Source organism: Perognathus longimembris, chromosome 15 (assembly GCF_023159225.1).
Source record: "Perognathus longimembris pacificus isolate PPM17 chromosome 15, ASM2315922v1, whole genome shotgun sequence".
NCBI lineage: Eukaryota > Metazoa > Chordata > Mammalia > Rodentia > Heteromyidae > Perognathus > Perognathus longimembris.
Window position 1 is genome coordinate 34,286,403 of NC_063175.1, and position 7,830 is coordinate 34,294,232.

A 7,830-nucleotide genomic window follows, 5' to 3' on the forward strand; every position below is an offset into this window, starting at 1 on the left:
CATAAAGTATTCAGAGAACAAATTTATAGGGATACTTTTACTCCCAAGAATATTGTATTGTTGCCAATAGGGCATGTTTCCCAGTTGGTCAAATTCCCTTTCCTATGTTAATAATGTATGAAAGTGTGGGATATTTTAGAGCTCAGGATGTTGTGCTCAAAATGTTTTGTCTCCAGTCATATCTGTACTATCAAACTGAGAAGGCAAATCAAATTGACCTGTCAAAGAATAGGAATTCTTTATGATTGAATTATTTCATTTCAAACCAAAGTCTGTGTCTTCTTCCTCTTTTTCCCCTTTGTTTAAAATTATTAAGCACTCAAAGTTGAATTTATTTTCCAGGAAAAAAAAGAAACTATCATACTCATCACATGATGACAACAAATGAAATATATGAATGACCCCTTTGTGATGAAAGGTTCTAAAGTTTCAATGTCAGGATTTCAGAAATTCAGTTCTTTCATGGATGTGAATAAAGGCATATTCACTTTAGTGAAATTGACACAAAAACAAAGGACTGGTGATGTCTAGCTCTCTTTTATCTCTTTTACCCACACTTCAACCCTGTCCTTCTCTTTTCTACAAGCTCACCTAAGCACTGGACTTATTTTTTCTTCAGTCTTTAAAATAGAACTCTGCTCTGTGACTTCTAATGCAAGGCCAAAATCTTCTGCCCAGCCTTTTTGTCAATTCTTACTTTAGTCATAGTGATTGTCAGATTCTTATCTTTTATCTACATCTCCTGTTCAAGGCCACTGACAGGTTTGTAAAGTGGTTATGGATTTTTATGAATTCTCTGGAGTTTTTCTTCTTGGCTGAAATTGCTAGGGAGGAATAATGAAGTTGTATTTTTACTTAAATACCTAATTTCACTGAAAATGCAAGAAATTGAAATATAGTTCCATTTATTCTGTCCTTCAACAATTTATCCTACCAAATGTTTGCTTAATGATACTAAATATATTGGCACAAAGAATACAAGTTATTTGAGCTGAATGTATATAATATGTATTTATGTGTGTGTATGTATGTAGGTAAGGTAGGTAGGTACACATATGTGTGTATTCTTCATGTCATAGTAGATACCTCTATATTCTATAGATAGCTCTAGAAAATAGCTTGCCTTTACTATTAGGGCTAGATTAATGAATATCATCAGAATTGTATTATGTGATTTATGTCCTAAGGAATGAGTTTAGCCTTACAGGTATTGTATAGCACAAAGTTATTGTCAGTATGACACAAAGTAGAAACATGAAAAGGCCTCACCTTTTAATATAGTGGAACAAATATTAATGTATGGAAATTTTTTATATTTTCACATAAATGACTATGCTTGAACAAAATCAGAACATACTTAACAGATTGACTACACATGACTTTACTTATCACCATTCTTTCTGAATTGAAAAGAGTTATTTTCAACTGCAGCCACTGGAAACATGACAGTCATTGGAAACATGAAATTATTTTTATTCATTCTTTTTTATGTAATTGTGGTGACATATACTTTGTGAATTATATAATTGTGAGATTTTTGGGATGATGAATTGCTTATGGAGGAATTATAATTTCTCAAGTCATGAAATAAGATGTATGAAATTTATTTTGGAGACCTCTGGTCACAGTGGGATTTCTATCAGTCTCATAAATGATCAAAATTGTGTAAGTTTAAAGTAACCAAAAAATATGATATAACTTCTAGTTTGGGGTCACGTGATTGTTTTTGTTTGATTAAATTGCCATTTCAGTAATTATGTAATTGTTGAAATATTGGAAGAAATTCAGCCATTTACACTTATTATTCCTATTTTTGTAATTTGCCTGTGAATGGGCTACTTTCAACCTGCTAAGATCTCTAAAACATTGACTCTTTTATCTTAAACACAAGGAAAAAAAAAGAAAATACACCTTACCATTGTATTAGAAATCCTAAACAGTGGAAGTAAAGAGAGAAAAGCAAGCTTAGCCAATTCTATTAGGTAAGAAATATAACCATATTTATTTCCAAATGATATAATCATGTAGCTTTAAAAAAAAAGAAATGGCAGTTAAATCACAATCATGGTCAAGAAGGTCCTGTTTCATACTACATTCAGGTTAATAATGTTTCATATTAGTAGAGAGTGAAAAGGATATGAGACCATAAACTTCCATTGTCTATGAAGCCTAAGATAATTATTATCAACACCCTTGCTAAAAACATATGTCTCATCCTGTATAATTCAAAAAGTTATTAAAACTTATAAATATACTTGGTAGTCATGGAGGTCAGTTTTTCTACTAGTTATTTTCCTAAAAAAAATTATTGACATGAATTTGCAAAACTCTTCATATCAAACTTTCATAGCTCCCAAATGTAAATATGAAAAAAATGTGCATTGGAAGATTTGTGTCATAACAACACAAAGCTATATTTTCCATCAATTTAAATCCATAATCATAAAATATGCATACTGACATGCATGAATCTTTTGCTAATTATTGTAAGTAAGATATATCTCACACAATACATATTTTATAAGTCCCTCTACATAAAACTGAGGAATATAAAGCTAACTACAGCACCTGGAAATCGTGGTTGATTGTTTTATTTTGTAATTTATTTATTAATTAAACAAAATTTTTGACAAGGTGTTGTGCAAAAAGGGTACAGTTCCATAGTAGGGCAGTGTGTACAGTTCTTGTGATATCATACACCCTGTTTTTCTTTCCCTTCCCTAGGTCAGGTAGACATATATACAATACACAATGTACCAAGAACATATACAGTAGCCACATGGCCTACGCCAAAGAAAATTTGCCTAGGGTTTTAAATGTAATGTCGACATTAGACAATATGTCGACAGTAGTCTTATATGAACGTACATACATAGCTTTTGAGCTATTGTATTCCACTGAGAAGTCAATTTTTGACATTTATATGTTGAGTAGTTGTTTGGTTTTAGTTACATAATGTTGGGTCGTTGACCCAATCCTGTGGGAAATACCATTTGAGAAACAGTTTTTGATTTCACAGACATGGTCTCTACTGTCTCTCCATCATCCCATCTTAAAAGTCATATATCAGGGAGATCATGCCCCTTTGTTTTCTGTGTTCTAGGCTTGTCTCGCTCAACATTATTTGTTCAAGTTCTGACCATTTCCCTGTGAATAACAATATTTCACCATTCCTAATAGTTATGTAGTATTCCATTGTGTATAGGTACCATATTTTTTGGATCCATTCATCTGTGGAGGGGCATCTGGGTTGATTCCATATTTTGGCTATTGTGAATTGTGCAGTGATAAACATGGAAGTGCAAATGTCTTTTTGATATCTTGGGACCTGCTGTTCAGGATAGATGCCTAGGAGTGGTATGGCTCGGTCATAGGGTAGGTCTATATTGAACTTTTTGAGAAACCTCCATACTGTTCTCCAAAGTGGTTGTACTAATTTACACTCCCACTAACAATGGAGAAGGGTTCCTCTTTCCCCACACCCCGCCAGCATTTGTTGTTGCCTGAGTTCAGAGTATAGGCCATTCTAACTGGAGTGAGGTGGTATCTCAGGGTTGTTTTTATTTGCATTTCCTTTACTACCAGGGATGTTGAACATTTCCTCATATGTTTCTTTTCCATTTTTATCTCTTCTCTTGTGAAGTCTCCCTTTAGTTCCTTTGCCCATTTCCTAATTGGGTTACTGGGCATAGAGAGGCTTAGTTTTTTGAGTTCTCTGTAGATGACAGATATTAGGCCTTTGTCTGTTGCTGTGCTGGTAAAGATCCTTTCCCATATGGTTGGCTGTCTTTCTATTTTGGTGGCTATGTCCTTAGCTGTGCAGAACTTTTAAATTTGTAGTAGTCCCATTTGTTGAGTCTCTCCCCTATTTGTTGTGCCACTGGGACGATAGTCAGGAAGTTTCTTCCTGTGCCTATAATTTCTAGCGTCTTTCCTACTCTATCCTTCAGTAGTTTCAAGGATCCAGGTCTGATACTGAGGTCCTTGATCCATTTTGAGTTGATCTTGGTGCATGGTGATAGGCTTGGTTCAACTTTGAATTTTCTGCATATGGCTGCCCAGTTCTCCCAGCACCAGTAGTTGAAGAGGCTATGTTTTTTCCATTGTATGTCTTTAGCTCATTTGTCGAATATCAGCTGACTGTAAGAGTGCGGTTTTATTTCTGGATCTTCAATTCTGATCCATTGGTCTTTCGGTCTGTTTTTATACGAATACCAGGCTGTTTTTGTTATGATGGCCCTATAGTAGAGCTTGAAATCTGGTATTGTGATACCTCCTGCACTGCTTTTTTTGCCTAGAATTGCTTTGGCTATTCTAGGTCTTTTGCTGTTCCATATGAATTTATGGATTGCTTTCTCTATTTCAGTGAAGAATGTGACTGGAATTTTGATAGGGATTGCATTGAATTTGTATGACAATTTGGGCAATATGGCCATTTTCACTATATTTATTTTGCCTACCCATGAGCATGGGAGGTCTTTGCATCTCCTTGTGTCTTCTTTGATTTCCCTTATTAGATTTTTATAGTTCTCGTTAAATAGGTCCATCACGTCCTTGGTTAGGTTGATCCCTAGGTACTTTATTTTTTCTTTTTTGGCTACTGTAAATGGAATTGTTTCCATAATTACCATTTCTGCTTGTACATTGCTGGTGTACAGAAAAGCTGCTGACTTTTGTGGATTGATTTTATATCCTGCTACTTTGCCAAAATGGTTTATTAGGTGTAGGATTTTGAGGACTGAGTTTTTTTGGGTCTTTCAGATATAAGATCATGTCGTCTGTGAATAAGGATAGCTTGATTTCTTCCTTGTCTATGTGGATCCCTTTGATGTCCTCCTCTTGCCTTATTGCTATGGCTAGGGATTCCAGCGCTATGTTTGAAAGAAGTGGGGAGAGTGGGCATCCTTGTCTTGTTCCTGAGTTTAGGGGGAATGATTTTTAAGTTTCTCTCCATTTAATATGATGTTAGCAGTTGGTCTGTTGTATATGGCTTTTATTGTTTTGAGGAATGTTCCATCTATTTCTGTTCTCTCCAGAGCTTTTAATAACTATAGATGCTGTATTTTGTCAAAGGCTTTTTGAGCATCGACTGAGATAACAATGTGCTTCTTGATTTTACTTCTGTTTATGTGGTGAATTACATTGATTGATTTACAGATGTTGAACAATCCTTGTGACTGTGGGATGAAGCCTACTTGGTCATGATGTATAATTTTCTTGATCAGTTTCTGGATCCTGTTAGCTAATATTTTATTGAGGAGCTTTGCGTCTGTGTTCATTAGTGATAATGGTCTGTAGTTCTCTTTTTTGTTGGGTCTTTGCCTGGTTTGGGAATGAGTATGACATTAGCTTCATAGAATGAGTTTGGGATTTCTCCCTCTGTTTCTATTTCGCGGAAGAGTTTGTGGAGTATTGGTATTAGCTCCTCACTAAAGGTTTTATAGAATTCATTGGTGAATCCATCTGGGCCTGGGCTTTTCTTTGTTGGGAGGCTCTTGATTACTTTCTGTATCTTCTTTATGATTGTTTGAATAGCGTGTGTACTTGTTATTTTTCTGGTGGAGTCCCTGATTTTACATATATGAGTCTCTTCTCTTCTTATTTTGTAAGTCTTGCAAGGGTTATGTCAATTTTATTTATTTTCTCAAAGAACCAGCTTTTAGTCTTATTTATTTGTTGAATGGTATTTCTATTTTCAATCAGATTTATCTTTTCTTTAATTTTTGTGATCTCTCTCCTCATGGTCATTTTAGATTCGATCATTTCTTGTTTCTCCAGTTGTTTTAGTTTCATCATGAGGTTATTTACCTGCTCTGTTTCCACTCTTTTAATGTGAGTGCTGAGGGCAATGATTTTTGCCCCTCAGTACTGCCTTAGCTGTGTCCCATAGGTTTCTTTGTGATGTATTTTCATTGTCATTGTGGCTTATGAATTCATTAATTTCATCTTTAATTTGGTCTGTGGCCCAAGTGTTCGATAACATTGTGGGGTTTAGCCCCCAAGAATGTGTATAGCCTCCGTGGTAACCGTTGTTATTGAGGGTTACCTTTAATCCACTGTGGTCAGATATAATACATGGGATGACGTCAATACTTTTGTATTTGCTGAGGTTCTTTGTGTGGGCTATGACATGGTCTATTTTGGAGTATGATCCATGGGCTGCTGAGAAGAATGTGTATTGGGTCTCTGTAGAGTGGAAGATTCTGTATAGATCTGTTAGCTCCATTTGGGATATGGTGTTACTTAGGTCCTCAGCTCCCTTGCTAATCCTCTGGGTGTTGGATCTGTCTCTTGGAGAGAGTGGGGTATTAAAGTCACCCACAATGTTGTGTTTGGGTCTATCTTGTTCTGCAGTTCTGTGAGAATTTGCTTGACATATGTAGGGCCTCTTTTGTTTGGTTAGTATACGTTTATCACCATGATGTCTAGATTCTGGATTTTTCCTTGTATTAAAATGTAGTGACCTTGTTTGTCATTTTGAGTTGATTTTAATGAGAAGTCCAGCTTGTCTGAAATCAGGATGGCTACTCCTGCCATTTTGGTAGGTGCGTTTGCTTGGAAGACCTTGCTCCATCCTTTCATTCGGAGCCTGTTTTTATCCCTAGCTGTAAGGTGGGTCTCTTGTAGACAACAGATGTCAACTTTTTGTTTGTGGATACATTCTGCCAGTCTGCTCCTCTTTATTGGAGAGTTAATACCATTTATATTCAAGAGATCAAGGAAAAGAGTGTTTTTTCTCCTTCCAATTTCTTGTTGGGCTGTTTTTTCCTCCGTTATTTTTTTTTTTTCTTGTCCTTAGTGAGCTGCTCTTTCTGTTGGGCTCTGGCTATAGTAGTTTCTTTCTGTTTCTGTCTGTGTGTCCTGTACGATTTCTGTTGGGTGGGAGTCCCCACTTAGAATTCGCTGTAGGCCTGGTTTGTTATTCACATACTCCTTTACATCCTCTTTGCTATGGAAAGATCTAGTTTTCCCCTCGAATATGAACTCCAGCTTTGCTGGATATTTTATTTTAGGTTGGCAATTCTTGGCCTGTAGGACCTGGATGGTGTTCTTCCATTCTCTTCCCACGTGGTAGATTTGTGTGGAGGGGTCTGCTGTTATTTGGATCCTCTTCCCATTGTAATAAATTTCTTTCTTTGCTCTGGCTGCATTCAAAATTTGCTCTTTATTCTTGAGATCTGATGTCTTGAATATTATGTGCCTTGCTGTGGCTTTTCTAGGATCTGGCCTGCCAGGTGTCCTATAGGCTTCAGTTACCTGGATGGGGTTCTTTGTGAGATTGGGGAAGTTTTCTACGATCACTTTATTGAGAATATTTTGAAGCCCTCTCTCTGGTATTCAGCTCCTTCTTCTATTCCAATTATGCACACATTATATCTCTTGTCTTTGTCCACTAGCTCCTGGAATAGTCTACCCTGTAGCTTTACCGTTTCTTGGAGTGTGGTAATTTTCTGGTCCTTATCGGCTGCATCATCGTCCAAGAGAGAGATTCTGGCTTCCATATGGTCAATTCTTTGTGCTGTGGATTCAAGTGTGGAGTTTATGGATGTCAGAGAGCTATTTATGGTTGCCAGATCAGCTCTGATCATGGAAATTTCTTCCTTTAAAGAGTTGTATTTTAAATCCATTTTTTCATGCATTTCACTTCTTAGGATGTTAAGGTCTTCTTTGACGGAGGTTTGCACTCTATCCATTTTTGCTTCCATTTCTTTCTTGGCTTCCTGGATGTCCTTTGAGACTTCCACTCTGAACTCCTGGAATTGTTTTCTGATTTCATTTCTGAGGCTTTCCATCATTTCTGCTAACATAGCCTCAGTTGTTGTTTTATTC